An 8,432-nucleotide genomic window follows, 5' to 3' on the forward strand; every position below is an offset into this window, starting at 1 on the left:
TAACTAGCGTGATAATTGCTCGAGCGATCAATCCTGGTGCCGCGCGGCTCCTCCTCGTCGTTCATTGTTCCGCGCTCGCGAGACGTGCGAATCCGTGGGGAGCGATTCGTTGCCGTCCAGATTCCAGAGTAACACCCAACAGCGACGCGAGCTCGTAAAGAAACTCGACGGGGTGCGAGAGAGAGAGAGAAAAGAAGGAAAGGAACGCGAGAAACGAAACGATTTGCCAATCAGGGTAGACGAGGCGCGAAGCGCCGGGCATACCTTCGACGACGAATGCTACCGGTGGGACAAAAGGCGCCAAGTTTAAGTCGGTTCGATCCGCGCTCGTCCTCTACCGATCGTATATTTCGTTCTCGTTGCGCCGCGCGGCATTCGCGGAATGAAGGCGTCCGCCGCGCGCGCTCCTGCGCCGCGATCCACCTTCCATGGGAATAAAAACCGCCGGCTCCCTAACAAACTATGCCCGGGTAAGAAGATAATCCTCGGCTCGTTTCGAAGCGTGGCTAATTTTTCCACATTCCACGATGCCGATTCGCCCATTGTCTCGCATCCCCGTGGCGTTCACCGACGCATCCGCTCGCCCCGGTCCCGAGACAGATTTTCTTACGAGGAAAGGGGGGGGGGGGGGGGGGACGCGCGCGATCGAGCACCCGATAATTCACCGCACACCGGTCACGCGTTCGCGACATGGTTAATTTAAGGATCAACGCGTCGAGTAGGTGGTGAAAATTCCTCGTGAATCTGAATCAAGGACACCGAAGGAATCGCAAATGATTCCACCTCTACCTCTTCCTTTCCTCGCTTCGTCGTCCACGGAAAAAGCTGTTCGAGCCTTGAAATCGTGCGACCGAAAACAGAGTCTACGTATATATATGTATGTACGTTCGACGTCCATCCGTCCGTCCGTCCGTTTTCTCGCGTGCTTCTTTCCTGCTCGCGTCGAAGCAACGACCGGGAACGGAGGCAGCGGCTCGGCTTCTAACCGAACTTTAGCATCTGCTCTCTGGGCCTCGTAATATGCGTGCTCGATATCGCCGCGCTCGATCTCAGATGCGTGTCCGCGATATCACGCACTCGTGCACGCGTGCGCTCTCTCTTTCCCGCTCGTTCGCGCTCCCGTACCATCCGTCTCTGCCCGTCTCCGTCGCTCGGGCAACGGAATTGTCTGGTCTCGCTACCGCGGCCAATTCGCACACACAGCGTTCGTTTAAACGAAAAGAGAAAAAAAAGAAAGAAAAAAAAAAAAAAAAAAAACAACAACACAACGACCCGACACAACGGAACGGACAGAAGGGGACGCGACGGATGAAAAACGACGGGGCGACCGGACGGGAAACGCGGGCATCATTTTTCGGGCGACCGATCGCGGTGGAAACACCCTGGCGCGACGCGTTACACGGGGGCTGGGCGAAAAATTAGTCTGGATGCGCGCTCGACGTGGAAATCGTCGCGCGATTCGTGGCTGGATGAATCACGCGAAGACGGAGGGGGACAGCGGTCGGTTCGTGTGCGTTAATTAGTAACGGTCTTGGTCGAAGGGCCCGCTGACCGTTCGGTACCGCAGGTTCCCCGGCCAACCCCGTCGGCCTACTTCCGCCGCGAATACATTACATCGGGGTGGCTGTTTTTTGTCGCGAGGTTTCATTAAGGGACACGCGGCTTCCTCCTTTTTATTGCCCCCGTTCGGACGACTACGCTACCGTTGATTCTCGCTCGTGAAACGTTCGTTCTCGTTCGTTCGTTCGTTCGTTGGTTCGCTCGACGAAAACTCGGCGGGCTCGAGCGATGATAGCTGGCCGAGAATCGAGAGGGGGATATACGTTTCACCGGTGGTATGCGGTAGAAGCGGAGCAGAACGGAGCAGAACGGAGCAATCCACCCCGCGAGATAGGAGTGGACGGTCCAGCGTGTGTTCCCCTGTTATTAGGGACAATTTCCAATTGGCCCGGGGCTCCCATCGCGGGTCGAGAGAGCGAGAGAAGCACCGCGCGCAACTTTCATATATACGTGCTCTTACGAAAAACACGAGCCGTTTCGCGGGGAAGCCACATAATGTTACGTGCCACCCGGGGGTAAGTGCGTGGACCGAGTCCGCTCCCCTCGCTCCGTTTACGCTCACCGCGGTACACGGTGTTCCCGGGGAGAGCGACGGGGAAGCGAGAGCAGTCGGCTACGATCTCGAGAAACGTTCGACGGGAAACGTCGTTCGAGCGTGGAAACCGGGGAGGCGTCCCGCGTCGAGGAACGTTCGATCGAACGGTGGAAAGACGTCGCGCGCGAACCAGATCCGTTCCGCGAGTCGGTTCTCTCGTCGAGGAATTTCGAGACGCCGGGTAGGTCGCGAGGGCCGAGAGCGATGCATCCTCTCTCTCTCTCTCTCTCTCTCTCTCTCTCTCTCCAGGTGCATCGCGGGCATATTGTATGATAAGCAGCGATGCATTTTTGCCACGAGACCCCGCCTAGGGGCGATCGAGGCACTTCCAAGTTCGAGCCAGACGCCGTGAGAGGGTGGAAAGGATAAGCGCGCGGGAAAAAGGAACGAGGAGAAGACGGCCGCGATCGTACAGGCCCGGGACGTGTGTGGAGTATAGCGTGTAGCGTGTGCACAGGTACCACCACCCCAGGTCCCGTGAGAAGGCAGATTGGGACGTATAATCATTGTGATTATCTTGTATTAGGTATTGACTACGGATTTGCATAATGGTACCTACCTAGGGCGCGCTCTGCCCCTCGTAGCAAACCGATCGCGACTCTTCCCTCCCGTTCTCTATTCGCCAACGACTCTCCTCAGATTCGAATCTAGCCTCTCGCCGGTGGGGCCCACCTTTCCGAACGGTTCGGTTCGAAAATAAAGAACGTCGAGGAAAGTGTGTCTCGAAGGTGCGTCCGGATCGACACTATTTTTCAAGCGGACGTTAAAATCGTAGCGAAACGGACGATACGACGCTCCGGAGGGGGGCCCGCCGGAGTCTCTCACGGCCGTGGTGTTAAATTTGAATACGCCGATCGCGATCGGTCTTTTAGGAGCGCTAACCATAGGCTTCCAATGGGTGGATCGAGTTTCGCGAAAAAGAACAGAACGGAAGAAAAAGGGAGGAAAAAAGAACGGAGAAGGATGGATAAGTACACGCGGGGCCGCGCAACACCTCCAGCGGGAGCTGTCCTTTTCTAGCGAAACCCACTGCCATACGCCACCCTCCCTCTAGACGCTCGTCGGTGGAAAAAGTATCAACGGTACGAGAGTGGTTTTTTTTTTTTTTTTTGTTTTCTTCAACGAGCGCGTACACGCTTCCTGATTTCGCGTGCGAACGAAATAAACGAACGAAATTTGTCCGACTAATTGAGCCGTGGACTTCCGTAAACGGACAAGCCGAGAAATCGAGGAGTCGAAGAGGGCGTTCCAGGGAGGAGGCGAACCAGGTGAGACGATTTCTGCGACGACTGAAGCGTAACAGGCCAGTTCGAGATAACGATCCTCCCCTCGATCCGGTGGATCAGAAAACGCATCCAGGGTCGTGAACGCACGCACGCACGCACGCACGCACGCACGCACGCACGCACGCAGGCACCGGGTATCGCAAGATGCCACGCGGAACGCAGCCAACGATCGAGAGGAACGGAGAGCCCGGGCCGGCTCCGTGAAATGGAACGAGACGGAAGCGAAGATTTTAATCTAGCCCGGCGAACGAGGTCGGCATATGGGACCTTCGTCCGTGGGACCATCGAGAGTAGTCGGTTTTACCGGACGACTAATTAGCGAGGTTGCGCGACCGTGAACCGAATTTTGGAACGGCAGAGGGTGGAATCGCCGCCGCGGAAACGGAGGAAGCCTTCCGCTCGGAAGAGTTCCGATCGGCGTAGGCGTAGTTGTTCTCGCGTGGATCCGGTGCGGAGAACGGGTAGGCGTAGTCGAGGCTGTTGCAACGACGACGCATACCGATGGGAGTAGGAACAAGAGGAAGAAGAAACTAGGAGCGAGAGGTCTCCGGAGGCGGGAGGGGGTGGCGGAGGAGGGTCCGCGGGAGGAATTATCGGGGTCTCTGCTTTGCCTACGGGCCCAGCAGACCCTCGTGGAGTAGCTAATGCAAGCGACCATTACTCGGATGGTGAACCAATGGAGAGGATCCCCACGCCCCCTTCGAACTTACTCCGCGCAGACGGCATGCAAATACACAACCGTGTAGGATACCGAAGGACGTGTCTCTTTCTCCTTCTCCCTCTCTCTCTCTCTCTCTCTCTCTCTCTCTCTCTCTCTTTCTCTCGCGCTCTCTTTCCTCCGATCCCTCGCAGCCTCTCGATTTCTAACGTCGACGATCCTTTATCGGCGAAGCAGTCGAAACGTTCGAGGGAATCGGTTTTTCCGGGTTTCCGGCGTAATCGCGCGATCATTGCGATAATTGCAATGCGCGCGGTGCGTGTCGAGACGAGCAGCGGCGAGAGTAAGAGACGAGGGGGTCGTGCAACGGAGGAGGATCGAGGTTGTAACCGCGGGGGCGGGGTGTTGGCTCGATTTGAAGAAACGAAAAAAAAAAAGAAAGAAGCAGAAAAAAAAAGTGAGACCTGCCCGACGCTGGTAAACAATGGGCGATGATAAATACGACGCATTCCCACAGGCCATTATGATCTTATTGTTGGACTTGTTACTCGTGCGCAGGTGGCGAGGCCACGAAAACGGGGTGCGGACGGGGGGAGGTCGGAGGGGTTCGGAGGGCACCAGTTAGAGAGATATAAACGAGTACGGAGAACCGAGAGCTCTCCACTCTCCTTTCCGGCCGGTGTTCTAGGTGTTCCTTTCTCTCAGCCCGTGAAGCCCCGTCGACGAGGGGGCACAGATGCCACCGCAGAGATACCGATTATAAACTCCATTCCATTTGTAACGAGGTCCATCTATTTTGGCGCCCAACGCTCGGTGGCTGGCTCTAGGTAGCGCCAGATTTCAATACGATATCCCGCGCATTATCATTCGTTTCGGAGGAGGGGACCACCGGTGCCAGAGCGGTGCCACACCGTCGTCCTCCACCGGGCCCGTCCGGAACTCGACGACGACGACGACGACGACGACGAAGACGAAGGCTCGACGAAAATCGTGAGGGTGAAAGTGCAACGACGGGGACCAGCGGCTCGTTTAGTTATTCCGGGCCCGGGGTAAGGACATATTTTTTCTCGGAGAGGCCGATGCACAAATCACGAGGAAACCACCGAGGCCGGGACAAGGGTCGCGGACGAGGAGGCTCGTTTTTTCCGTACACAGGGGAGGAATGTCACCCCGGCATTGTTTCAAGGCATTCCTAACGGAAGATTTCCAGGTAGACGAACTTTTACGAGCGCAGCTCGATCGTTAAAGGCCCCTCTTCTCGCTCAGGGGGTCTCCGCCGCGGCGCTTGATTAAATTTCTCAACAGCCGACAGCCTTGGACGGACGCTTTAGTTTTCGCCTCGAAATTAAACGGACTCGAGGAAAGAAAGAACCAGTTTCTCGATGTTACTCGATCCGGCCGACACCCGTACCCGGGGGACCGAAGGAAATTCCTGATGGAAAGCGAAACAAAGGCCCGAAACGAGCGTCTTCTCTACGCTCACGGGCACGGCCGACGCTTCGCCCGAGAGTAACACGCGCCGCGAAAACTGCCAGGTAACAAACCTGGACCCGACCATCAACCACCGGGGCTGCGCTCGCGCGAGCTCCCGTCACTCGGCCAGAGCTCGCCCCTTTGGGTCGTCGATACGTGAAATACTCGATCAAGATTTCCAAGATTACCCGGAGGCCGGTCGATATTAATCTTCGGCCAACGAGATGTTTCTAGCTACCGAAATTCGAGTTCGTCCGTTCGAGGCAACGGAGAGACGGTGTGGCCAGGTAAAAGAATATGACGCATCGAAATCTGGTCATCGATGCGTGGGAACGCGCGAGTCGCCGTACGTCGTACATTGGAACGAGTGATTTTTCCCCGCGGCTCGACGATTAGTGCCCGGCCAACTCTTCGGAGATCGCGACAGGAAGTCGGACGAGAGTCGGTCCGTCTCTTCCTCGTTAGCCGCGCGTACCTTGGACGGTGGTCGCGCGATAAACGAGCGTCAACAGGTGCGAGTACTCCGCGTTGGTACTGCGAATTTCTGGCCGCCGGTAGGTTTTCTCGCGAAAACTCCTGGGAAATTCAGCCGGGAACGGGACGATTCGTCCGGTTAACGAGGGGCGGAAGGGAGAGCGGTCGTCGTCGTCGTTGTTGGCGAGCAGCGAGAAGGTGGACGCATGGTAATTGAATTTACGACGATTAGCCGCGGACACGTGGGCCCCGTTTGAACGCGGACGACGGCGATCGATTCCTCGATTCACGGGCCCCGTTTACGGGCCGGTGGTAGCGGCACGTTATCGAGGATAATGTGTCCCGACTAATTTAGAGACGTCTCTCCGGTCTCTCGGCCCGGTAGATCCTGTATACCTGCAGATGGCATTCTGACTGCCATCCAGTCCTTCTGTCCCATGCCCCCTTGCTGCGGTCGTGGGGGCCCCTCGCTAACGAGGTCCTGCCACGGAGCCGAAGGACACGGGACCACGGCCTGTCAATTAAGGACACGGCTCTACCGGGCCACATTTCTGCCTCCTCTGCTTCTCTCCTCCTTCTCCATCTTCTTCTCCTTCTTCTTCTTCTTCTTCCACTTCTTCTTCCTCCTCCTCCACCGCTCCAGCTCGCTGGTTCGCTCTTGTCAGGTTGATGTATGCAGCGACAGTAATGTGAGAGCCGGGTGAAGACCTCGAGAGAGAGAGAGAGAGTTTCACGTTTTCTCGGGCACGCGTGGTATTTTCGAAACGCAACCCCCGGGCAACGAGTAGGTTACGCAGGGAAGGAATGCTCGAAGAGGGAGGCGCGCGATGCGCGTATAGAGAGGAGGAACGGCTCTCGTCCGCGTCTCCCGACGCACAATCGGGTTCCCGTTAACGCGGCGGGGGGTCCGGCAGCTCGTCTGTGAGAAGCGTTAAAAAGCCACGTACACCCACACCGGCGGTGAAGGAAGATACGCGGGGATTATCGCTCCTCGGCGATCTCTCATTATCATTCCCGACACTCTCTTTCTGCTCCCTCTTGCGGAATCGCTTCTGCAAGGCCACCGCTCTCCGAGGCACCGACGACGTCCGCCGTCGCGTTTTCGCGTTTTCGCGTTCTCTCGTCGCGACCAGGAGCGAACCCTCCCTCCCCCCTCGCGATTCGGCTAGGATCCGGGCACGGTCGATAAACCGGCCGAAAGAAACAATACCGTTTGTTTTCCAGGGCTCTCCATTGAATCGCGTGCGGTCAATTATATTATGTTAAGTAGAGCGTATGCGTGGTCCGTGACGTATCGCTGGTAACGATCTACCGCTCTAATAACGCATTGTCCCCCTCCCTCCCCCGCCCTTCGCGTGGCATATTAGCTTTATGCTAATATCGAAGATGCGCCCCGATCCAATCTGCCCCCACACCGCCGCTTATTACTCGGTGTACCCGGTGGGCCGCCGCGTGGGCAGCCTCCGACGGACCGAAACAACGTCTGCGCCGGAAGTCGTTGCTCAAGGTCACCACCCGTACGTACGCGTCGCGCGAGAGTAGACGCCGCGAAATTTCCATTTCTCGCGTCATCGAGGAGAGAAAAGAGCGAGAGAGGGAGAGAGAGAGAGAGAGAGAGAGAGGGGTGAGAAATAGTAGGAGGAGCGGGACAAACGTGGCCGCTAATGGAGTTCGGGAAAAATGAAACCGCTCTCACCGGGAGGCTTTTAAATGCATCAAATCGTTGCTAAGCGATCCGGAGAGGCGCGCGACCAGGTGAGAGGAGACGGACCCGGGTGGGTCCGTCCCCCGCATCCCCGTAGGCGTGCCCCGTTAATTGTTCTATCGCCCATTAACCCGATAATATTTCATCCGGAAACGAAGCTGGTACGGATTCGACGCGGGCCGATAACGACGCGATCGGAAGGCAAAAAACCCGGGTCCGATCTCGACGAGAGACAGTTGTCGAGCAGCGATTAAGCCTCGTTGTTTACAATCCCACGTTTCTTCTTCTTCTTCTTCTTCTTCTTCCCCCGCCGATCGAGTACGGGAGTACGAACGGTGGCTCGGAAAATCGAGGATACAAAGGCGGTGGCAAGAGGGAGGGGAGGGTGGCGGGACGATAAGATCGGACCAGAAAACGGCAAGTTTCTCGCGCTGATGAAACCGGCGATCGCCTGGCAATTAAAGAACCGCGACCGGGAAGGGGATCCCTTTCGACGATTTCCACACACTGCGAGCAGCAGCCTCGCCGATCGGGGAAACGATAGCGCCGCTGACTAACGCGCTTAAAATTCACTTTCATGCGTAACCGGCTAACGAGGACGTCGCTGAACTGCTAAACTGGCTTTGACTCGCGGGGGGAATAAGACGAAAAAGGAAGAAAAAAAAAAAAACTTTTGAATAT

The sequence above is a fragment of the Xylocopa sonorina genome, chromosome 9, assembly GCF_050948175.1.
Source record: "Xylocopa sonorina isolate GNS202 chromosome 9, iyXylSono1_principal, whole genome shotgun sequence".
NCBI lineage: Eukaryota > Metazoa > Arthropoda > Insecta > Hymenoptera > Apidae > Xylocopa > Xylocopa sonorina.